Source organism: Struthio camelus, chromosome W, assembly GCF_040807025.1.
Source record: "Struthio camelus isolate bStrCam1 chromosome W, bStrCam1.hap1, whole genome shotgun sequence".
Classification (NCBI taxonomy): domain Eukaryota; kingdom Metazoa; phylum Chordata; class Aves; order Struthioniformes; family Struthionidae; genus Struthio; species Struthio camelus.
The window spans coordinates 25,892,674-25,919,041 of record NC_090981.1 but is presented as its reverse complement, the minus strand read 5'-3'; the positions used below and the strand labels follow the sequence as shown (position 1 = coordinate 25,919,041).

The window sequence follows — 26,368 nt, the reverse complement described above, 5'->3', positions numbered from 1 at the left end:
GACAGTATCAGAAACAGCAGGAAGACTAAGCTTTTCATGTTACATAAAGAAGTGCCCTTCATTTTTTCACTGTAATTATTATATTGGTAATGTGGATATACTATTTATTGTAAGGGTGCAGTACAAGTAATGGCAGTGTACTCATGCTCTATTGCTCTTCCTACTATCATAATGTCAGTGAAGTAACTGCGAAATGAAAATGGCAGATCTTGTCCCTTAGAGCAGCAGGTTTTGCTTTGTGTTGTCTAACTTAGTGCACTTTCATTATTTTCTTCAAAGAAAGCATGCGGTAACTAAACTCACTACGGAAATACTTTGAAAAGTATTCCAAATCGATCAAATTGATCTTTTCATAAAACATTGACACAATAGAATTGAATCTGAAGAATTTCTGTTCAATGCCTTTATTGGGGTAAAGTTGGTAACTGCTGAAGTGAACAGGCAAAGCTGATATTTGAAGAGTGACATTCAGTCACACTTATTTATAGCATCATGTAATATTATATTGCACCAAGGCAGGATGCAGAGATGATCTTGAGGAACTGCTGTTGTAATATTGTGAATCATTTCAATATCTTTTATATGATTAAAATGTTTTAGGTTAATTTATTTGGATATTTTTCTATCTCACCTGAGAAGTGGTCTAGACATTTATCAGGCAATGTCTGGATATTTATCCAGGCGATGTCTGGCACTTTTGATTTAGTGCAGGTCGGCAAATCAGTCAATAAGAATGTACAAGTCTTTCTTTGCTTGAACTATAAAGGATTAAGCGTTCATCTGCATTTGGTCATGGTCATGTTCAAGGCCAAAGTGCTATATTTTAAAGGAAATTTTATATTCCTGGGGGGGATAAAAGGAAACTTGAGAGCCAAGAGGATGAAGAAAGAAGGGAAGAAATTCAACCAGGCAGCAAAGTCCAATATTTAACTACAGGTTACGGAGGTGTTCACTACATCACTCTTCTTGAATCTAACCACCTGACACATGGTTAATGACTGCATGTGAAAGACTAGGTGGACCAAGCCTAGTTCATAATAGATATCTATGTCACTTAATCGCTGCAATACTGTCAGGAGTAACTGGCATTCTCATTTCCTGACATAGTAAAGAGGTGGTGGACCAAGAGATGCAGAGAAGTTGAGAAGGTCCCTTCAGAGCAGAACTCATAACAGCAATATGAAGGGACATGTAGCCATGCTCCTTTCAAGCTTGTACTGTCTAGCATAATGGGTCCCGACTGTCTCATTCTCCTGTTCTGTTACTCCACTACATATCATGAAATGCTGTATTATCACAATAAAAGAACTGTGCCCCAAATTTTAAATAAAATACATTCAAACTAATGTATGTTTTCCTTTCACTTTTACTGCTTTTTTTTTTTTTTTAAATAAGTGCTTTCCATCACTATTCTGTTTCTGCTGCTTGATGCTATGGTGAAGTCATAATCCTGAATTTACATCATCATAGTCTGTTGCCCTAGAAATGACTAATGGGAAAATTCAGCCTTTGTACTCCCACACAACAGCAATTCAAAATACTGAAAAAAAGATAGATTGTATAGATTAAAATCTCATTTTGTGTGTTTAAGAACCATGCCCTTTCCCTTAAACATCCTTAGGATGATCTAGAAAAATGCTGTGTGTTAAGTCATAGCTTTAAAAGGAATGTTCAGACTTCAAACCTTTCACAATATAAAAATGACCATTTAATTACTTTAAAACACAAGTTAAAAATTAGTCGCAGTCTTTGGATTTTCTAAGATCAGCTTGAAAGTAATAAAAGTACAGTTATGGGGGCTTGGGGGAGTCAGCTTCTTTTCAGGATTGTTCAGAGGTTCTGCGCAATCTTTTAAAAGTTGTTTGGTAAAACTGTCTGCTTGAAAAAACTCATCTATTTTGATTTGAAACATTCTGCCTCTAAGAAAGGAAACTCCAGATAGGAAAGAAGAAATAGTAAAGAATATCTTAATACTTTTATGTTTAAACAAACAAACCGAACCCTTAGATTTTCCATCTGATTTTTCTCCTTACAGGTTGTGACTGTATAAGGTGCCACCTGGTAGGAGCCTGGTTTGTCCAAGACACATCACAGTTCATGCTGATTAAGTATGGACTGATTTGTCACAGATGCGGCCTCCCCCCTGTCCTCCTCATTTAGTCTGCACGGCTGGGGGAAACACGGCTGGGGGAAAAGTACTGGGTGCTTTGGCCTAGGGTACTATCATTATGGTGATACTCTTCTCGGGCAGCTTGATTCAGCATCAGCTGAACTCAACAGGAATTCATCTTAGTCTCATCTTCAGCGAAACAGTTCACAGTGTCTCCACCTCCCAGCTGCCTGAGAGTGACAGGTACTCAGCTGAAAGCTGCAGCACTCAAACTCGCCCCATAAAAATGGAAGGGATGCAATCTGATAGGGAGAGTGATATATATCTGCTCAGCTAATGAAGGGCTCATTATTCTCATCTCAAAATGGTTCACAGCCCCAGGATTTTACTGGAACTATAACTATAGCTTGAATTCTAAGGTAACCATGGTGACTTAAAACGCCAAGAAACTGCCTTGCCCACAACGGTCACCTTAGTGCACTTCTGCAACTCTGTATCATTTTTTAGACTGGAGCACTACAATGTATTTTGCTTTAAGTTATATTTTAAAAGAACTCAAAGCTTCAAAGAGTGTTTACCACAGCACCTCACCTCTAGCCTGGAGCGGGCTTCTGGGATTCTCGGCTTTTAAGACTCAGTGCCATATATTTCCTCCACGTTATAATTCAAGAAGCTGAATTTCTGCAAGATCTGGTTACTTGAGAAACTTCCTTATCTATATGGGTCTTGCCTGTAAGATGAGTAAGGTGTGTTTGCTCCTTGCTCCCAGAGCAGAAATATCCACAAACAGGCTGTGTGCATGTTCACAGCAGAATGATCATACCTTTCAAACTGCTTCGTTTAACAAGCGCATAGTGCCTTCATAAGGTGTCCATCAGGGCATGGTGTGAGGCACATCTATTTAAACACTCCTCTTACCAACCTGGCAGGGAGAGGGGTAACAGCAGATTATATCACAGCCATGAAACTATGGTAGACAGTCTGGTTATTTTATTTCCAATCACAGAGTCACAAACTATTTCAGGCTGGAAGGGACGCCAGGGGGTGTCTCCTGTCCAACCCCCAGCTCACAGCTCTGTGGTCGGACCAGGCTGCACAGTGTGTTGTCCAGTCAGGTCTTGAAATCCTCCAGGGATGGAGAGAGCTGGCACAGCCTCTCCGCACAACCTGTGCCACTGCTGGACTACTCTGGTGAGGGGGAAGTTTTTCCTTAAAGCCAGTCTGAACCTCTCATTTCAGCTCCTGCCCTTGTCTCTCATACTGTGCCCTTGCACCACTGTGAAAAGCCTGGCTCCATCTCCTTGTCTGATTATTTATTCAGCCATAAGGCATATCCATTTTACAGTGGGCAAAGGAAGCAAACAGTGGCAGAACCATAACTCCAATATGTCAGGAGCAGGAGATTTCACACTTCTATTAGCTGGTAATCAAAAAAGAGTATTTTGTCAAGCAATACTACAGCATTTCATAAATTTTACTACTAAGCTCTTCATCACATTACGTTACCTGATGTCTATTTGATTTGTAGGCTTCTGAAGCACCTTCTATTTGTCAGCTTCAGCCCTTTCAGTTATCTGTGTTGCTATCAGACTGTGAAGTATAACAAGAAAGTCGCTCTGTAGGAGAGAGAGGTAGACCCTAGTCTTCTGAACAGAAGGAGGAACAAATCTTTTGGGAGCTTCTTTAGATAAAAAAAATCAGCTCAAGCAAGAACTGTTGTTAACCACAACAACTAGCGTTTGCCATCTCAAAGCAGGTGGAAGGGAAAGACAATGTACAGAGCTGTTTCTACAGATTATTCGGTTTTTGGAAAAGTGCACTGTTGTGACTCAGAAGAGTACCTGCTCATGGGACAGCTCACCTGCAGAATGACCCAGGATTGGAGATCAAGTTTGCAGAGATAGAGAGAGAGGGAAAGAGAAGTCCATTTCCATTAAAGGACAGCATCTTCATTCCAGCGGAGAAGAGCTGCTCAAAGCTTGTCTGTTTAAGGCACTCTCTGGAACGGCAAAAGGCAAGCTGGGGAAGATGTAGCCAAAAACATGCTAGGAATGAACACAAATTTCTGGAACAACCGCTCTCACAGAAGTGGTGGGAGTAAAGGAGACCACTGACATTTAAGACAGAATTTGGTGCTTGGAGGGTTTATCAAAGAGATTAGACGTTATGGTATCTCTCACAGGAAAAGCCTGGACTCAGTAGCCCCGGAGGTTCATTTCTCTGCCATGTTCCCCTGTTCCTTCTTCTCCCAGTTTCTCTATTCCTTCCTTGTCATAAACTTTTCAAGAAACTGGAACACTGATTATTTCTCTATTTCTTATTTAACAACTGAGAGAGAGATTTAAGGGCAGAAGAGAAAGAGCACAAGAGAAAGAATGGTATTTCTGACGCAACCATTATTACTACATGGACTGCCTTGCTTCCAGAACTAGAAGAGAAATTTTTACAATATTTCAGTGCCTCCAACACTCTTTTTCTGGGTTATGCCTTGCAGAACTCCCAGAAGAGGGGTGGAGGAAGCCCTGCCAAAGAGGCAAGAGGTGGTGGTGAAGAAAAGCTGTGCACTGGAGTAGAGGAGAAAAATGATATACTGAATTGATATAATTTTTTCCCAAAAAAGTAAGTGAGAAGATATGTAAAGGATTCTATGAAAAACAAAGCACATGAGTTTTTAGGAAGCATATAGGTCTCAACCAAGTTACATCAAGCCATGCTATATTTTTTGAAAATGTTCATTTATACTGTGCTTGTGTTTCCCTGGTATACATTTCTGTTTCTTTTCCTTTTGTACGAAAACAAGCAAGTGCTAAATGAAACAACTCAGAAAAACTTGTCTTGAGAGTTTATTACATACTATTTTTGGTACTGGTACTAGTGTTGGGAGAAAGCAAAATGTACTGCAGAAGTACACAAGAACTACGGGTTCTTCCCCAGCCCCACCAGTGGTCACACTAATCTATGTGTATAAATAAAGATACTCTGTAAAATTGCAGCACTGTTCAGTTACATCTCACCTTGGGCCTAATCCAAAGCTTAAATCCAATTTACTTCCAAAATGGGTTATCCAAGCAGATGCAAAACCTATCTGAAAATATTGTAGGTTGGGGAAAGAATGATTCCTTTATCAGTAATTTTTTGAAGACAGACTTTTTTTTATTGCCATGATCAAGCAACTGTTGTTTCCCATAATGACTGTAAAAGAAAAGAGCTGTACAAGCATATAATTATGTAACACCTTTTAGAACTGTATTAGGCCCAGCTAACCAAAATGTGAGGCTTTATTTCCACTTTTGCTGAGACTTTTCTCAGCAAATCTATGCTGAGAAAATCTATGTAGAAAGTTTAGACTGTAATAAATTGGAACCTGAATCTCAGAAAACAAAAAGAGATGATTTGAATGACCCTATAAGTCAAATACACTGATAAATCAAATGTACTTTGGTAAACGTACATTTGTAAATATATTGAGAAATACACAAATGTAAATATATTGACAAACCAAATGTACTTAAAATACTGCTGTGTCAAAAATGTTCAGATTTACTAACATCCTGAGATCAAAGTCATGCATAAGGTACTAGCAATTTTAATGAGTTTGGGAAATTCTTAACATAGGTCTTTAAATAGACTTTATTTCTCATTTTGCATAAAATGGGCTTGTGAACAACTTCAAAAATCACACTCTCTGAGGTCTCAAAAATGAGGTTTCGATATACACTGTAAACACATAATCCTGAACCCCCCCACCATATTCTTTCTTTATGATAATGGAGATAATCTTTGTACAAGGACATTTACTGGAAAAAACAGCAGAAGATTTTGCCATATTTTGGAAGCTGATTCTTGCAGAGAAGATGGATACATCTAACTTCAGTAAGAAAAAAGGATGCCCACCTACACTACGAAGTTATTTACCCGGGTATTTACATTCTAGCAGAAACACTGACAATCATTTATTTAACCTATTCCTAAGGAAAATGTCCTGAAAACCTGTAGTTTATCTAACGCTGTAGCAGCATATCTGAGTAGGCGTGCTAAATCTCAGTTCTCTCTGTAAGTATTTCAGTGTTGAGGTATGGGCCACACCAGCAAGTTTTAGCCACACAACTATGTTGGCAAGGAGCCAAGAAAACATACACACCTAACCAACACAGCTCTTGCAACAGAAGAATTTTTATAGATACAATTATCCTGTCACAAAAATCTTTCAAGGATACGAGTTGTACTTTTTGGGAACCTGGTTTAGGTTACACTGGCAAAAATAATGTTTTTGCTACTGTAAGCTGGAGTGGTTCCTACACATCTCAGTTTAACTACAAACCTTCTTGAGCGTAGCCAAAAAATTGCTAGGTTTTGCGCCTGCACAAAAATTAACATGATAAATGGGTGGAAACAGTAATCTGTAATACTAAGTAAGTGTTTCATCCCAGTAAACAACCATTACAGTAGTTCCTCCATAAAAACATTACTGAAACTAGAATTGAGGTGCAGAAAATATATGCTTTTTTTGTTGTTTTTGGTAATTTTAACCTTTCAGTTCTAAAATATTTTAAAATATCATTAAGACTGAGTGGTTTAGCCCAACCTATTCAACTGCCATGCTGTTCCGCGGAAGTTTCAGGTGACATCATCCATACGGTTCCCTGTTTGAAGAGAAATTCTCCGAAATGCTCAGCTAACTTATCTCCCTTTGAAGTAAACATAGCTGATCAGTTCACAAAGTTGAGGTCAAGCAAAGACCTCAGTAGGAGGAGTTTAAGGCAGACTTGCCTGACATCTGGATTTGTATTTGTATTTTTGCTTCTCAAGTCTGTGGGCCCACAGCTACCTGCCTCTGAAGTCAACAGAAAAGTTCTACTTGTTCCCATGAACACAGGAAAGGAGGAATCATAATAATCTCACAATGGGACAAGTGCCAATTTATAGATGAAAAATTTGGGACTAAGACTAAATTGGTCCGAACTTGTTCTGTTAGGAAAAATATTTCCTTCACCTCTCACAGCTCACGGCTTTCCTGTGTATATTAACAAATACATCAAAATACACTGCTCAGCTGTCCAAAACTTTAATATACAAATTATGCAAAACAGAGAGGGTTCAAGAGAAAAGAAATCCATGAACATGTCATAATATCACCCGAAATACTACTTCCTTGCTGTATTACCTCTGAGCACAATTATGCTGTAGTATTCCTTCTCTTCAATGAAACACATTTCAGGAATTACAGATGAAAATAAAAGCAACTATATAGCAAACATGCCATGTTAAGGACTATTCAGTCACATTTGATTTCTTTTTACAGCTAGAAAGGGCTTATAATGGGCCCCACGCTACCATGAGCAGAGCAAGGAGGGGACACGAGCAGTGGGTGGCTGCAGTGGTGCCGTGTCCCCAGTGCTGCCACCATGGCAGCTCCTGGCCAAGGAGAAGAGGCGTTACACTCTCCTTGGAGGCCTCTCTCCCTTCCCCCCTGACACTCCACCACACTGGTTACTGTAGCTTAACTCCTTCCATAAGAAAGGAGAGATGTTTTTGTATCTGTATTACACAATATAGTGAGAGGTGGAAAGATTTTTCTCATGAATCTTTGTTGGAGTAAGAAAATCCAGTGGTTTCTTTCTGAGACGGCCCCAGCAATTCCATTGCACTGCTAGCCAAAAATGGTGTGAAAACTGAAACTGGCTTTCTGGTCCACCCTAAAAGTGAAAAACTACCGCCTGTCAAGTTAGAACTTCAAAGTAAACTTCAACTATAAAAATAAAAGCAGCTCATGATGTAAGGTTTTACATCATGCTTATTTTCATTATTATTTGCATGCTTCACACTAAACAATCCAAAACAGAAGTACTGGAAACTTACTCTTTCTCTTTGCATTTAGGAGCATTTCGGGGGGGCCGTTATTTCAAAACTTACAGTTTTCACCTTTATTGTGAAATTAGAAGTCTAGTCCTTAACCAACTATATCATTTTCTATTTATGGCTCTTCCGTTAATAGTTAACACTGAGCTGCCATTTCTCACACTGTAAATTCACTCTGACATCTCCACCACTATACTGTAAAGAAAGTATGAATATCCCACTACCTCGTTTTCAGCTGCCAAACCTTATTTGTTCATCGCTATGGCAACTGCTGCCCCAGCCCAGCTTAATAGGGTACTTGTCTAGACAGCATTAAGCATATCTGCACTTATGTGTGTCTGGTTTTAACAGCCAGGTGTGCAGAAGGTGTGGTGGAGGGAAGGGAGGGAAGAGAAAGGGAATGGGAAAGACTAAAACCATTTCAGAAGTCCTCAAGGTTTACATGAGACTGCTTTTTAATTCTAGGGCCTTGCCTGTGTTGCAATGTTAAAGGGTGATCATCGTTCAGTACGCACAGGTGTACAGTTGTACATGAAAGAACGTCAAATTGGCCTAAAACTGACTTGAGTAAGGGACATCACAGCACGTGAGCTCCTCCGGAGGAGAGGTGTCCCTTAGGGCAGAGGTGCATTTCCCCCAGGGAGAGCGCAACGTGTCTGTGACTGTGACTGAGCAAGGTCAGCAGCAGATCACCTCCCTCCCAGCTCTGGTTCAGATCTGCTGACTGAGTCACGGCGACAACAGAATAAAGCGCAGAGCACTCCCCCGTACTGCCCACCTCCTCGTCCTGGGAGGTCTGCCGCGGGAAGGAGATACCTTCCCTACAGACAGTGGAGCAACTGAGCCTGTGCAGACTGAGATGAGAGCGCCTCATGACTTCCTCCGGGCACAGTCTCTGCAAGAGCTGATTCACCAAAATGTGGCATTTCAGCCATCCTGAAACTTCTGTGAATACGTGCCCAGTTTAGCAAGGACTTTCAGTACTTTAAATCCAAGAAAAATAAATTATTTCAGCATTAGCTTCACAGTGAAAGAGGGCACAGCTTGACGGCTAGAATGGTGAGTTAGGATATGGGAGACCCAGATTTGATTTTCTTGCGTTCCCTCCTCCCAGCAAATGTCTCAACCAGCATGCTACAGCATGTTTTGGCACACTGAACTGTCAGTGCGCATTTTTTGAGTCTGTAAGCACACACTAGAACGGGGTCCCGCTGACATCCAGACAGTGACCTGAGCCTGTCGAACAAACATCCTAGCCCCCAGACTTAGAACTATCCTAAAGCGAGTAGCCCTCAACCTTTCTTGTTTCCACTTTGCATGAACCACACAAATATTCAGTGAGCCATAAGGAATGAATATTGGGACATTCTCCTGGAAGACAGAGGGCAAAATCCCCAACAGAAATAAGATTTGAAGCAGGCTTCCTGCTGCTGAAAGTGGGAAGCAACAGCATGAATCTAACCTTTCATTCCTATTTATTAATTTTCTGTGGGAGACTAAAAACATATACTTATATCAAAGTGAAAACACTTATATACAAGCTAAACTAAGTAAACCTATTAGGGGACAAGAATGGTGAGAAGGCAGTGGAGAAAAGCAAAGCAAAGCAAAGTGAGGGGGGTCTGAATCTTCATTTTTGCTGAACTAAAAAACACCCAGTTATTCTTACTGCTTGCCAGATGACCCTGATAATCCTAGGTGGGCAAGAGAACATTTTGTAGCTAACATATAATAGGTAAATACCATGCATGCATTCCTATGATGAATACCCTAAATATGAAAGGTGCATGGCACCAGGCTCCACCACTGAATCACTTACACCTGCATACAGCACTTAGCATCATCCTCGGAAAAACCTTGCCAGGAGAAGCACTGTTTACAGTCGTAGGTGTCTGCAGGACTAAACATCTGAATTTCTAATCATAATCTGTTAACTCAGGATTTTTTTAATACTTAACCCCTAATTGTGCCCCTGTTATAAGTTAAAGATAGGAGAAAAGTACATATAAACCAGTCCCACATATAAATTCTGTATTCTAGCCACAATTAATGAATATACTGGTAGATTAAAAAATGCTCTCTCTGATACTTATGTTTTCTTCTTTACCAAGAGAAAAATCATTGCGGTGGATGTTGGCAGACATAGACCTTCCGGTTGGCAGTAGGTAACACAGAAATAGAGAAGTGGCCAGAATCAATTCAGGGCCAACGCCTGCTGGCAAACAGGCTCATCACGGGAAAAGCCAGAGGTGGGTGTTGCAGCTACCTGCGATGCCAATACACACTGTTTGTGTGTTGCAGGGCTGACTCATCGACCAAACAGTTCAAAAAGTGAGCAGATACGGTGAGAAGATACGGTTAAGTTTGCTGGTAGAGACAGGCATTCAGCACGTTCCCGAGGCCACCTCACGTAGACGGACTGTTACTGAATCCACGAGAGAAAGTACTCTTCCAGGGGAAACACTACCACTAGCTCCAAACACTGAGTCCTTATTTGACACACTGTCTGCAGAGTGCAAGCAGATGCAGTTTGCACCTTTCTGAAATACCAAGGGTAGGCTGAGAGCAAAGATTGAAAGTGCCAATTTTTTACCAAAAAAATGCATTAGATGATCATATGTCCAGTCATCTGCCTAGGTCCACCGTAATTTAGCCACTTGCACCTCACACAGCCACCCCAAACTTATGCTTACGAGATCATATCATATATTCATCATATGTTATGTGTCAGCATCCTGCCATAACATTTGCAGATTTATACTACACCCTTTCACGTGTTTACCTCTGCATCGTTCACGTTGAAGCATCTGATCATTCCCTACAGGGACGTTCTTGCAATGCACCTGTTCATTCCATAAATATGAGGAAATGGTAAGTAAAATACCTATGTATTATATTTTATAGTTCAAAAGTATCACTATACTCTATTTTGCTAAGCACACTATCTTGAAAAACAAGCACTTGAGTTCACCACACTACAGTAATGCACCATGGCATGATTTCTACTGATGTGTATAATTATGCTGGCATTGCATCAGCCCCTCCCACCCAAAAGCTCCCTATTATTTTTACATGATAACAACATTATGTCAGCCTGGGCATCCCTGTTAGGTGGACACTGACCAGGAATCTGACATCTGTTTGTCATACCATACTAATAAATCTAATAGCTTGGCATTAGGAAAACCTTTCACTTACCAAATAATCCACCAAAGCCCTAAAATAACAGTATCTACCTGGTGCAAGTCATTTTGCTGCTGCTGTCAAATGAATTACCTGTCGCTGTTTGGAAATGCCTGAATTCTCTGAACCCCAGGATAGGAGCAAACAGTGTTACTTTACTTTGGAGGTGCAATTAAGCCCATGATGAGCTTAATGAGAGCAGTAGCATATAGGGTGTATGTTGCTAGGCATCTGTGGGCAGGGTCCTATCAACTCAGTCCCAGCAGTTACCACAGAGAACTGGCACAGTACCTTCTACTTAAACTTCTCGAGTTTCCTTTGTTTAAACACTCTTGGGAGAACAAAATAGCTTCACGAGAAGACAAGTGCCTAAGCTGAAGCATTCCTTACAACAGCTTAACATTCTCCATCAGGAAATCAGACTGCCGACGAATGCCAATAATTTCTATAACGTAGAAGGGATTGTACATGAGTAAGAATTTAAGCTCAGTGCTAGTATTGCCCCTAGGAAAATTAGCAGCTATGTTTAATAAAGGACGTAACTCACTGACGGAATCCGATTTTTGTGAAATGAAGCCTCATGTTTAATCCTCAACATCACCTCTATTCCTGAGGCTGAGTGAACTACCAGGATACTTCCCGCTCTAACAAAATGTAGAATTAAGTACAGATGAACAGGCATAGTTCAAATTCAGGAAGAATGAAGTCTATTATATATACAGGTGCACCAGAAAGTTTATTGTTTTTCTATCCACAAATTATGTTCAAATGTCCAAAAGAGACTTCTGGCCTGCTGTCCGCTGCTTCTTTCGTGGGGCTCCCAGACATGCAGGAGAGCTGCTGGTGCACAGTGGTGCCTATGCAGTGATACAGCTGTCGTTGTGCACCGGACGTACTGGATATATACTGGGTTTAAGCATTTGCTTTAGGATATTAAGGGCATGTAATGCTGAGCTGGATTGATAAAGGAATATTAGATAACGAGTGCTTTTATTTAATAGTAATGAATAAATATTTTTTTTGTTTCATATAATGTGAAATGTAAATGTAAATAGCTGCTGTTCTTTATCACTATGAGCCCTAACATAGCCACTACTGTACTATGCCTTTTACTGTGCAGTAATGTAAATGCAATTGCAATCACTGCATTCTTGAAAAAGGATATCATATTTACCAAAAAGATACGAGCAGAAAAGTAATCCACAGATTACAGCAAGGAAAAAAAACCTCCTGTTAGAAATTTCTTATTCAAAATCATGGACACTGGAACATTGCAAAGTTCTATAGCAAAGTATTTTTTGTTTTTCACTCGATTCACCTTCCAGTGGTCAAAGAAGCCTATGCCCTCAAAACTGTACAACTTACCAGGGAACATAAAAAAAAAACCTCTTTAACTCTTCTGTCTATAAAGTGACAATTTTTTATTTTCACGTTATCATATCCATCTCTGTCCTTGCTTGAGTCAACAGAGTTTTGCAATACTTGCAAAGAATCTTCAAGCTACCATGTTCTTTAGCTTTGCAGCTTTTCTGATGTAATGTACATTTGCTAATTTTTTCTTCTTTGTGCACTTACTGCAGCTTTCATCTTGCCAAACCCTATCGTGGAAGTATCATTAAAATGGCAGCTGGGCTAAGGGGCATAATAGAAGGGAGAAGGGAGTGCTGGATGCCTTGAGAATGTCGCTGGTGTACAGTTTTATCAAATAAATATTCATAAAGTTGTCCTGATAAAAATCACAGGCCTAAACCCAATTTCACCAGCATAATGGGCATTGACTTTGGTGGGAGGAGGATTTGGTCCATCTGTATGTTTTTACTGACCATATTGAGCATATGCACAAAGCATTTCAAGTAGTTTTCAGAGACTGACATCTTTTTTCTGTAAACTTTTTACATTTGCTCAACTATGCCTCTGTTGTGCTTAGCTTGAAAAAACAATTCTCAGTTAGAAGAACGCTCAGGCAAACTGTAAAACCACCAAACGTTAGCATGTGCCAGCTGAAGTAGTAAAACAGTACTTGGGATAGATACTACTTAATTATAAGTAATAAGTAACAGAAACATTACCTAATTTCTGCTCTAATGTAAAGAGCTGCAAATCTTCCACAGCACAGTCCTTAGGGTCAGATTCTTGTTCCAGCTGTATCCAGGCAAATCCTGGAAAAGAGAGGAAGTGCTGTGCAAGGGTAATTGAAGTTTTTGCTCTTTATTTTGCTACAGCTATCACTGCAGTGTTTTTTAGATTTGCATTGTGAACTTCATCTCACACATACATAACAGTGAAGAGGCTACTGCCATCTATACGTAGTCCCAGCGCTGTGACAAACTCCCTTCCAGGCTGTGCTGGAACGCCATAGACCTAACGTGCCATAACTGAAACGTGTGCTCTTCCTACCTGTGAGCCAAATGCTGATTCAGCCCTAATTATATTAAATAAAATACATGAAACAATCGCAGAAGGAAACCTGTTTCACGTAGGCCTATGGCAGCATAAGCCATCTACAGTCTGGCACCTCCAGGGACAGTGGTCTGCAGAAAAGCCAAAACGGGCCTTCCCATCATCTTATTTGCTGTTTCACCCCCCATGCTTCTACCACAGTCTCCTCTGGAGAAGGAGGCCTGAAGTTTATCTCTCCCTCCAGCAGCAGAACCCCGAGGCTGAATGTCCCTTCTGGCACGCTGGTTCTCAGGGTAGGCTCAACACACAGGGCAGAAGCTGGCTTTTATATTTCTATTTTAGTTTCAGCAGCAGCATTAATAAACCATGGCAGCTTGCCCTCATTCCAGTTCAGTGGCAGCCTTATTATACAATGTACTTTGATGTACAATAGTCTTCATTTGATATCAGATTGGGAGACAAAATCATACTGCAATGCAGAAACTGATAATTTATCTCACTGTGACATAGGAGCATCAGGGTCCCAGTTAAAATGTGTGTATGTGCTCATTATATACTGGACTTTTTACAGGAAACTTTTTTTTTTTAAACTGGTATTTGAAATTTAATGCAATAGATCTCTTGGTAATTGTGCAGGTTTGCCTCTGTAGTTTCAGTAGCAGTCCGGCCCTTCAGCATATTATTTATGGAAAGAAGGGGAAAATGCCAAAGGGAAAAAGGCCGAAGCCTGAGTATGGCTCGAGTGAAACGTTGAGTAACGGCTACAGGATCTGACATTCTCTCAGAAATGAAATCCTAAGCCTTACCAGTTTCTTTAGGGTCAGTCCTGTTAGAGGGGGAGCATTTTGTTTTCAGTGCTCCCTGAGAAATTGAAGATGTTCCCTGAACAGCACCGAAGACTGAGCCCTCAGTTCACTGAAGACCTTGAGGGGAAATCAAATAAACTTAAAAACAGAAGTGATAAAAATATCTTCCTGAAGAGTAAGATTTAATCAGTAGATTAAACTAACCCCAAAACTAACCCAAACTAACTAACTAACCCATCAACTAACTAACCCAAAACAGACTTTACTTTTAATACAGAAATATTTCACTATTCAGCCTTTCTGGCTAGGAAAGCATTTGAGTATCTAGGTTAAACTGGAACTGTTCAGCCACCTTAACCAGGGACCACAGAACACTGTATATCAAAATTCAGACAGATTTATCATTTCAAGAACATCTAAAACCAAGGCAATGGGGGGGAAATTAAGATAAGAGAGACCTTTTTTCCTTACTATGTTAGCAAAACCAGCCAGAGATTCAGCCAACAAGATCTCAGTGTTCCCAAAAGGATTAACACCAAGAGAATGAACCTAGATTCAGATTTATGTGAAAAAAACAGGGTAAAGTGTGTGCCTTGCCCACGTATGATGCCGAGATAATTCTAAGAATTAAAATGCACGTTTCTTTATTAAGCTGCCTTGCATGCTCAGAGAACGTGGCTTATCCGTTAGCTTTGTTAATGTGCTCCTGTCACATTACTTAGAGAAACACTGCTCCATAGCACAGCACCACCCTCCACCCCAAATAACACCACTTCGTGAGCATTCAGGCCTGACTGCCTTTTTTTGTATATTAATGAAAGCCACTGGTATGAAGGGTGTAATTAAACATACGGGGTCCTGAATATGCCTATGCGTTCTTAGTGGGGGAGAACAGAAGAGCTGTGAAATGAGGGTCTGCTTGGTATGCTGGGTGTGCAGCAACCAGCTAGCCATGCCTGCTTCCCTTCGCTCGCAAAATGCCTCTGCGCTCAGATACTGAAATTTGATTTCCAGAAATGGCATATGCCAGTTTTCACTGACCTTTTGACAAGGTGGATATAGTGGCTGAAATGAATACAACACTGTGGCGCACTGGCAAGTATTTGCACCTTATTCGATCAGGCAAAATAAACAACTGGATTCCTAACTTGAATCATATAAAGGGTCAAAGAGTGAGGTTACCATAAGCAAGCAGCCGTATTGGCAACTGGGATGGACACCTTCATCCCTGCCCTGGAAACAGCAGTCCCTTTAAGCCCAGCTGCAAGAGGTGCTAATTCTGAAACTCTACAGACAAATTTGCACAGCCAAAGGAGCTGTGCCTAGAGATGAGATCCTAGAGTCCTACATGCCTTTTTCAGAAGTGCAATTGCAATGCTTTACGCAGCCAAAATTGCTCTTGGAACAGTTTTGCTCACCTGAAACCTTAGCTGTGTGTTAATTCACACGTTGGAAGTCTGCCCTCTGAAGTCTAGCAGACAGGGGATCAGATTATCTTTGGCGTCTAGCTCCCACTGTCTTTTGGCAGAAAGGGGTGGCTGACAGGGAGTTAGTAACAGCACCGTCAATCTCTTTCTAGTCACGGACCCAACAGTGGGTTATACCACAGGAATCACGCCAACTGCTGCTTTGCAAAATAAATCTCACTTTGTCCACTCCCCTCCCTGCACTGCGGTTCAGGAGGGAGAAATCACACTGGATCTATGACCCCTAGGCCCGCTAGGACTCTATCCAAAACAGAAATGTCTCCAGGTGGACAGTCCTCACCTTTTATTGAAACAGTTGTGTGTCTGAGAAAATATACAAAGACGACTTCCATCCACCAAAAGACAAAATCAGTCATAAAATGGCATCTGCATTTCCTACTTTCATGCACCTTCAGGGCCACTTTGCTCACAACTCAGAAAAGGAACATCCAAGACTGAAACCACCTGCACATTTTGGTCTATGGGTTTTAACTGGAAAATGTCATGATATTCTGGTGATGGATGGCAATGAAAGGTCCTAAAAACGAAAAATGTTAGACAGAGGACAATAATTGTACTTTGCTAGACCTAGGCTAGACACTTATACAGGACTGAGTGCAAAGTTCCTACATAGCACAATCAAGACCTAAGTTGCATCAGTCCATTCAAATCTTCTCTGTAGTGAGGTGACCACTTCTTTGAGTGTGATGGCAAAGTGGCACACTTTTGCCATTCAGTTTGCCTTCCAGCAGATACAAATATATCATTTACTATTCTCTACGCAGCAACTGTTTTGGGCATTCATCTTGTGGTGCTTTACCAACACTTGCTGCAAATCAGAAGCTGGTAGACTTATCCTCTGCCACCAAGCTCCCCCTGCACCTTATTTCATTACTATACATGTCACCCCTGAAACAATAGGAGATCACAAGAGAGCATTTGACTTCCAAAGACCAGGCTTGCAAAACTAATGTCAAATACCTTGTTATACAGCTTACTGTATGTGGCATCATGAAGGCAGACCAAGGAGCGCAACACCAATTATTTACTTGAACTACTCCAGTGAGGTTGGTTGATTTTTTTCTCACAGTTCATAAAAAGTATCTAAGGAGAAAGGGAGTAGTGGTCTGTAAAATGTATTGCCAATTTGTGCTCTTATCTGCAATACTAACATGGTACTGCCTGATCCAGTATTCAGTGGAAAACAATTTCTCTGGAAAGAGTTTTATATTGCTGTGGGATTAGTGCCAGAGCAGGATGTCAGCTTAGGCAACAGAACCTTGAATCCAGCGTTGCTGTCATGAATTCTTGCTGGAGGATGCTCCATTAGGCTTTGAATTCTGAAGCACTGCAGAACTGCCAACTCTTACTCACCTTCAGTGAGATTCAATCATTCATTACTTTGTATGTCACACTTCTTTGATAATGGATCTCAGTAAAAAATTTATGAGCAACTCCACACATCCATAGGAAAGTCTCACTTCCCTTGAAGCTAATTTTATAACCCTGCGTAAAAGAAGCTGGCAATGAGATCTTTAGTAAAGGAGTTCTGGATCCTTTTATTATTACTGGAAATATAGTTAAGGGAAGAAGAGCCCATCTGGACGATATTTTTGCCAGCCTTCCATCATATGGTGACACACAATTGCCGACATCTACATTCGTGTTTAAAATTCTGATATTTCTTTCCCTTTTCCTCTCCGTTAAATTATATCCCAAGGAAGAATCCCGAATCAATGTCTGAACTTTTGTGGAACGGCTGTATACAGCAATAACTTGTGCTTCCACAAGAATCCCGTTTTTTCCCCTTTGGATCTTAAGGGACAACGTCGTTTTCAGGAACGAAGACTAATGAGAAGTGGTGAAGATAGAAATGCTTACCACTGCTTTTGCTAAACAAAAACCAGTTTTCACTCTCTCCGACCAGGTTAGAAAGCCAGACTTACCAGAAGCAGTGTATTTTGAATAAAGCATTGTGTCAAAAGCGTGACTTAATAAAGTCACTTGTAGAGAGGACTTTGTGTGTTAGTTGGCAAAAGAGGGTTAGAACTTGTCAGTTCAGCTAGTAGTTCAGATTCAGCCTAGCTATTCAAAATGTACATGCTGTTGAAAAAGGATAAGTGAACGCAGCATGATGGCCTCAGCCTGATTTCAGTTGTATCAGATAACAGAACTGGGGCCTGGCTACCCTATTTTGAAGACAGGTAAATGCAGCAATTGTGAATCATGCTGTATTAGCCTGGCAGAGCACAGTCTGTCTAACTACACCCTCAGAAGGAGCTTGTGCACCTCCCATCCCCAGACAGTAACACTGTCAGCAGCTTCCCCATCAATACCCTTCAACTCCGACTTACAACAACCATTACCAGCTGCTCAGTTTTTGTTATATTACCACTAATACTCTCAACAAGACTCAGTCACGGCCAAATCTTTAGTATCAACCAGAGTTGCATGGTCCAAGGGGAGACCAGGGTTCCTAGAGGAATCCTGGGTGTGACAGGATATAGCCTCAGGGAACAATTTTCTTTCTGCTTTACAACGAGAGTAACTTGAGTTTGGGGAATTCAGATGCTGTTAGAAAACCTTGTGTTGAGCCCTGCCCAAATGCAGATATCCAAGAATACAACAGCTGAAAATAATGAATCATAGTCATTTCCAATGACACCCATATGATTTTTCTGCTCTTAGATTTGTTATGCAAAGTTCAGGATCAAAGTTGGGAAACTTAGAAAGAAAGTGGATTTGAGAAGAGCATGAAGAAAAAGCACTTTCTGAAAGTCCAGCAACTCAAAGGCAATTATGCAAGACTGCACTACCATGTGAATCATTGCAGCTGTTTAGTGGGACTAAAGCAGATGTACAGAATATAAGTACAGGCATAGCATTTCTAAGCTTTCATCTGAGATAACATTCACATTCCCACATTAATACATAGTGTGATCACTGTGCACTGTCATACAGATTCTCCAGACATGGTTAAGAGATAGAAAGTGTCTCATAAAGATAATATCTTTCTAAAAGTTAATAGTTCAAATTAGATCAAAGCTAGACATTTCTCAAGGACCATTTAAACAGAAAACATGAACCTTAACCGCATAGCTTTAAAAAGAATTCTCTTAGCACCGGAGTCATATAGCCCAAGCAAAGGTCCCTCCGATTTCTCCTGCGAGATCCAGATAAGAGTATGAAGAAAAAGGAGGAGGGTACAGGAAAAAGCAGCAAAGTGGGCTAATGGAGCAGTTCCTAATCCCAGGAATTTTTGTGACTCTTCACCCTAATGTTCTGTGATGCCAAGGAGCAGGAGTGAAGGAGCAGTGCTTTTAATGTTTTGCTCCTCTCAGTTCCTCACAGAATTACTATCGACAGAAAAAGCAGTAATAACATTTAGTCTTGCTTCCTTCTTTTTCTCAAGAGCAGATGCAAGAAGAGCCTCAGAGGTTTCATGCTGCATGGAAAACTAGCTGCATCTCTGGAAACCATACTTTGTATCTCACACATGGCCCTGCCTTCCCCTGGCAGACTGTTCCAGGGGACAAGGGATTTCACAAAAAAACGAATCAGGGTGTCTTGGGCTCCCTGTCTTCCCGTGGATCTTGTTATAGCTATAACTTTGTTACTGCCTAAAGTTAAGGTATCCAATTAAAACAACTCATGGGTTACTTCTGTTTCTTCTTTGTTTTCCTTTTCAAAATTTGTGTCTTCCTCTGCTATAAAACCATTAAATGAACCACAAATGCAGTTACAGAAAATAAAGCTTTCGCTTTTACAGAGCCTCATGCTATGGTCCATAAAATGAAGGACTGATGAACATGCAGTGTTAACTCTTCCATTGTGCATATCTGTTATAAAAAGCCAGGCTTGTCAGGAGACATAATAGCTTCCATAAGCTAGCTGATAGGGTTGAAAAAAGGCAGACAAGCTCACACAGACCCTTCATGAAGGCACAGAAGCAGTAAACTCCATGCGAAACAGGCGTTAGAAATGATATGCACCTACATCACTCTTCCTATTGCTGTAAGTACTGTAATGTGTCTTGCACTGGAAGCACTCACTCCCACTGCTGCACTGAATGTGACTTGCTCCATACAAAAATTGACATTTCATCCCACAGAAACATTTTGAAATAAAGCAGTACAGAAGTGAAGTGCATAAAGCATTCTGTTCTAGACTGTCGGCATCTGCTTCCAAATATGAAATGCTTTAATTGTAGAATACTTAATCAGTTCATGGATCGGTTTGTCAATATACATACGAAAGATGCAGAACTATTTAACTAATAAACTAATGATCTCTTCATTCTAAGAAGGCATGGTCTACCCCATTGGCTACAGAGAGCGGAAGACACTCAGCACTTTGCAGGTTGAGCATTAAAAATATCACACCACGATTTTTCTGGGAAAGAAAGAGAGAACCTTTCTCAAGCTGGAGGTAAAATTGCATGTAAGTATTCACTAAATACTCATGTCCTATGTGAAGAAAAATGTCACGAAAATATGGAGGTACGTTCTAGGAACAAAACTTTTCTTTCCCCTTTGGAGCAGGAAGTACCAAACTATGCACCAGAAATTCTCCTACTCAGTCTATCATTTCTAAAATCATGCATCCCCTTCCCGCTCACAGATTCAACAGGTGAAATGTTTGCGCAAGGGAGCAGGCACGCAGGGAATACAGAGGAAGACACGAGAGAAAGGGGGCGATGTTCCACGCAGCATAACCTTGCACTCCATGTGCAAGATCTCCTCTCACTGGGGAGAGGCTCTGGGAGTAGTTCTTCACCACAGACCATCTGCAAGCAGCTGTTCTGTGCCTGAAGCAGGAGGCTGCTCCTCCAGCTCCTGTTATGACTTGTGTGAGCTCTCTTGCAGAGCTCATTAAGGCACCTGGCTGAGATGGTAAATTGAAAGAAACTTCCATCATTTATTGGAAGCCAGGACTGTAAATCTGAAAGGAAGGGCTTGGAGGGATTATAAAAAATCTTCCAGCTGCTTGAAAAAATCTATTAGCCCATTAGAAAGGGCTGCAGTGATTACTATTTCAGCTAGTTTTCCTGTATAACTCATAAACATTGTCTGTCAAATCCCAAAATCTTTACCCAGACAGACTCCTGCTGAGCAAATGGAATTTTGCCCAAGTAAGGACGGAATAAGGTCTTCTGCAGTTAACCCTGTGAAGCTGGCACTAAAGGACTCTGTCATGAGAATGCTACCTGTTCTCCCTGACGCTAACACGATGGAAAGAATCATAGAGGTTATAAATACTGTGTGACTGTGATGTAGATCTTCTGTATTGCAGGAAACCTGAAAAGAAGGCTTATGCTTATTAAAAAAAAAAAAGAAAAGTCTCCTCAATCTCTAGAAAACAAAGTTGCAGAATCAACTAATTTAAGGATGAAAAAATCTGATCAGCCTTTTTTTTTAATAACATTAGAGGAATTTTTACAGCTTGGCCCACAAGGATTTGTTTAGCCTGGGAATCCACTGGTCACTGCATATTTAGGGATTTGTTAGTTCAGCCATCACTCAGCATTCCAGATGTCCATGAAAGGTACTTCAGAGTTAACTGGTCAAATTTGTTTTTGCATCTGGACACTTATAATTTGTGTATCATTATTTTCCATCACTTGTGTTCTAGGTGGGGATGCAAATACAAATGCTTTTTCAGTAACTGTCAACCTTTTTTCAATCTGTAGTTCTCCTAAAAATAGAACACTATTCACAATAACTTTGCTTTCCTTAACTGTCTTTCATGGATCCCTTAGAGACATCTCCTAAGGGTTTCTGGATCAGAGCTGAAAACTATTGCTAAGTTTTAAATTACTTGCTTTTAACTGCTGAAACTGTTGACACAGGTAGTCAACGGGGTAAGCTATTTCTTAAAATCTGACGAGCAAAGGCCAGATTCTGATGTCCTTACTCATCCTCCGAGAGGAACCTTTTTCTGTGGGTCTACTCCCGCAATGAACAACAATGAATGAGAGAAATGTATAGTTTATAAGGTAAATAAGAGTAAAACCACACAGCCTCAAATTATTGCGCTTCATCATCAATGCTATGTGCACTGTACAAGTATCAGCTGTATTGTCTTGGAGCACTACAAGACCTTGAAAGTGTCCTGACCTGGATTTTGCTGGTGCTGTAAATTCCCATTATTATCCCTCACAAATGAATTACACAGATTGTGTTCTCTCTCTGTTGGAGGCACAGCACTGTGTGTTATTGTTATGTCTAATGCCATCATTTGCTCAGGGCACAGCCAGACAAAAATATAAAAGTTGGCTGAGATCAACCTAACACACTCCAACTTCAGAGGCCCACATGTGACAGCCAGAAGTAGGAAATGATTACAGAAAGAATATCTAAGTGTTTTGGATGTAAAACATCCAGTTTAAATGCTTTGAGAGACCTCGGACCCCATTTTACCCACGTAAGAGGTGTCTGGTCAGACTCCAGTCTGGATAACTGCATGAAGTCCAATTTTTCCTTAAGACATGAACGAACAGATACCACAGGTATGATCTCATATTGCAACGGGCACAAGATAAAATCCTTAACAGAGTGGCCTCTCTGGTACTTGAAACCATGTATCTGAATCATGGCCATGAGATCTACTTAAGTTTTCTGTGCGTTTGAAGGAGTCAGGCGAATTCCTGCACTGACCTAGTGCTTTTGAGGACAGTAGTAATGCTGTTATGTGTCAGTTAAAACACAGTCACACCATTCTCTTTCAGTACCACTTTAAAATCTGTGAGTATTTCAAAATAGAAGGCATAAATTTATACTTAGCAACCTGAATAAGTGGTTTGATTTTCAAATGAATTGGACATTTGAAAGTTCCCATTCAGCTGTTGCTATTAAGCATCCTAGAAAATCAAGCTGCCAATTTGTATACGACGACACATACAAATATATAGATGAATGTGTGTGCATGCATATACCCACCATTCTCTGTTCGTCTTGTCTTCACTCAGCAAAAAAAGATGTGTCAGAGAAAATGCAAGAGAAAACATAGATTGGATAAATGGCAGGATGGAAAGATCAGCGTTCATGGCTGTGGTCACAGCATAGCACAGCATAATGCAGATGAGGATCTGGGACCCCCTTTCTTTATTAGGCTCACCAGTAATAAAGAACTAGAGGTATTCTAGTGCAAGCAAATTCCCATTTGCTCACTGCCACAAATCTTGTATATGTTGCCTGTTTTCTCTACTTGCTGTGCATATGGCAATGAGTTTGCAAAATTTCCCTAGAAGTTGGTTTTATAATAGGACCCTCTTACATAGAACAAGAGGTCTGAGCTACATGACTAGCACTTATACAGTAGATGGCTAGAGTGGGATTCAGGCCCCTGTTTTTAGGTATCAACAATATAGGCATCTGCCTGTGAGCGAGGTGTCTATATACCCATTTCAGTCAATTCAGTCAGCAGAGTGCAAGCAAACAATCAGGCTGAGCAAATACAGGCCTGTGCTTTAGGATGAGATGAATCAATTTGTAGTCTCCATTGACTAGACAGGCAACATGGATGTCTAAAATAAAGCAAGATGAGTCTCACCTCCAAAATTTCTCTACCTCAGTTCATTCCCATCCTCCTTCAGCTGTCAGAAATCTTTGTGAAAGTCAGTCACGTTCTTCTTCTTGAAATCTTGTTTTCTCTTAATTTCCGTGGCTCTTTCCTCTCCTGATTCTCTTCCTGACTCTCTAAAATGCTGGTAAGTGTGCTCCCCTTATCCGACCTTCCAAGTTTTTCAGTGGGCACTGTCTCTGGTCCCATTCTAATCTCCTTCACTACCATATTTCTCAGTCACCTCATTTGAAAATGCAAGCCTAAGAATCATCTGGGCTGTAGACAAATCATAATTTTATTGCTTTACCCTAGAACCACCTCTTTTTATCCAGACAGAAAGTTCAACAAGCTTCTCCTAACAAACATCTCCAGCAGTTCAAGCTGTCTCTGGGCCCTTGCATTCAAGCCCAGATGTATGTCAGGGACATTCTTTTCAATAGCATATAGGAAAACTGGGCCCTGACCTATGATACCTGTATCTATATAAATAAAGGCACTCTTCACTACATCTGGCAATGAGCAGTGAGAACCCAGCTCTGATCCCCCTATTTTAATTTAACGGCTAAGCCCACAGAGATAACAGAAGGCCCAATTTTCTTATTGTGTCTTTGCCAAGAAAGAACTTTGTGGGAAGAAATGCTATTTTTCTAACTTATTACTGGCTGCTCCACAGAGAAATTGAGAATGAAAAATGCAGAACGATGCACAGCATGTCAAAGGAGTACTGTACGGACCAGTGGGCTTTTTCTAAACCAACAGATTTTGTACACAGCTGACAGAATTCACCCTCATTTAAATGTGGCATGCCTTCGGTTTTCTTGTATCAACAAACACTCGGAAGATATTATTTTTCACATTCTTTCTTGGAGGCTTTAGAATGAATGAATGAATTAATCCTCCATCAGATCTGGATATATGCTTCTCACTGGGAGTTCTCTCTCCCTCTTGGGCCCAGCATGTTTTAAAGGGGCTTTAACAGCAAAACCAGATTGTTTTACAGCCATGGCTGAGGGGAAAAAGGTGTTAAAATCCTTCCCTTGAAATGTCCTGTGCTCTTAGCTCTTAATTCTGTTTTCTCTTTAATACTCTTCTTCTAAAGCCTGTTCTCATCAACAACGCAACTGTGAAATGGCTATAAGCCAGAACAGGGGAACAATACATATTTCTCCAGCTCTTTTCCATTTCCTGGTTGCCATTACAGTAATGCCCTTGCTGTAAACGCACAGGCCTAACGGTGGCTGGGGAGGGAAAATGACTGGGTATGCTGGCCTCCATTAATTATACTAGTCCTGTTAAAAGTACTCATGCTCATACAGTAGCAGTAAGAGTAGCTGTATCCAATTATAGCGGAGGATATGCTGACAAAACCATGCGATCGTTCTCCTGTGGTGTGATACAGCGCTTCAAATGGGCGTCTTCCATGAGTGTTGCTGCAAGCGTCAAGTTTCTATACTAGTCTTTCCATAAAATGCCCTTCTGAACAATATCACTACTCAGTTGAATTTTTACTGAAATCCAGTACGCTTGATGATTAATGGGAATTCTCCCAAACGCTTTTTATGAACGCACCCTATGAAAACGTGATAGGAGAACACAACAGTGCCACCCCCAGATTCTGCAAAGCCTTCCTGTATTACCAGGATGGCGAAGGATCTTTCTTTATTACCTAATGTTTGTCAGCCATTTCACTGTCCTTGATGAAAGATGCTACTGAAAAGCAAAGAGTTACTGACCAAGGAGCTCTCAGGTGGAGACAGCTGGAATAAGGTTTCAGTTTCTTATCTCCCTAATGCTAACTATATCCCATTATATCTTGATCACTCATTGCCTTAGTAATTTGCTTCATAGCTATATTACAAGTAAAGTAAATGATTTCTGTAGGAATATTGTAAACATATCTATTTTCACTTCTGAAGTGTTAGATGGCAGAACTGAGCCAATTTAATTAATGAGTCCGTTGTAAATATCAGAAAAGGTTAATATGTGTAAATCAACTTGTTGGTGCCAGGGACAATGTTGCCCTACAAAAAAATGTTAATATTAGTAAATATGAAGGGGTGGGCAAATTTAATTTGTGATTTAGTTACATCTGAGGAAAGCAACTTAAAACAGACTCCAAAGCAGTGAAATTCAATGGGCGCAGAAGTGCAAGGCCTTCAGTGGTATGCAATGATTAACCAATGCTATAGATCAAATTGTGTCCTTGCTCCAGTCTTGACCACTAGGAAAGGACAAATGCTGGCAATACTACCTAGCAATACAGTCAGGCCATCTGCTTATGCACGTCAGGTGCAGGAGGATGGCTGCAAGGCGTTTCATTTGCTAGGTAGAGAAGTAACATATGGTCCCCACACATCAGCATCTGTCCAGTAGGGAACTGTAACCACCCCTCCCGCACAGTCGGACACATTTCCTACCCTTTGTGCAGACAGTGCCGGTGCAGGCATGGCTTCTGCACATGCTAACCCAAGGGTTTCACAGGGTCTGTGTCTCCCTGTATCAATCAGTGTCAGGCCAGGCCAACCACAATTCGAAACGGTAACACACAGATGGAGTTTCTCTCCCAGCCCTTAACCAGAGGTGTCAGGAAATACTACAGATGTCGTGGGATTAGTTACCAAGTTGGTCAGGATTATCCAGTACCTCTCCCCTGGGGCTTTTAGAAACATCATGACCAGGCGCCAAAGAAAACGGCCATCAGCACTGGGGACGGCACTTTGTCAGACTCTCCAGATCTCCTGCTTCAGCCACAGGGCTGATCACTGGCCCGCTCGTACCAGTGGCAGGCACGGTGGGGGGGATTGGAGTACAGGGTGAGACAGGTGGCACACAGATTAGGCTGCGGAAAATCTGTAAGCGAGGACAGTGGAAAATCAACCAAAAGTAAATATTTACTTAATTCCTATATCAACATACATCTCTCCCTTCCTTTCAAAACCCCAGGGGACAGACAAGCAAGTTTAAAACAAACCTTTCCAGCA

The 26,368-nt window shown here is 40.9% G+C and overlaps 1 long non-coding RNA gene across 1 annotated transcript in view; it reads right to left on the bottom strand.

The window, feature by feature from the left end:
* Positions 1 to 10,751: 10,751 nt before the first annotated feature.
* Positions 10,752 to 26,368, bottom strand: part of LOC104150978 (uncharacterized) — a 98,372-nt gene continuing 82,755 nt past the window's right edge. Inside the window, exons 3-4 of the long non-coding RNA XR_695708.2 lie at positions 13,222 to 13,311; positions 10,752 to 10,812 (exon numbers count right to left, since the gene is read on the bottom strand). This is a non-coding gene — a long non-coding RNA (uncharacterized lncRNA). The remainder of the gene's footprint in view (positions 10,813 to 13,221; positions 13,312 to 26,368) is intronic.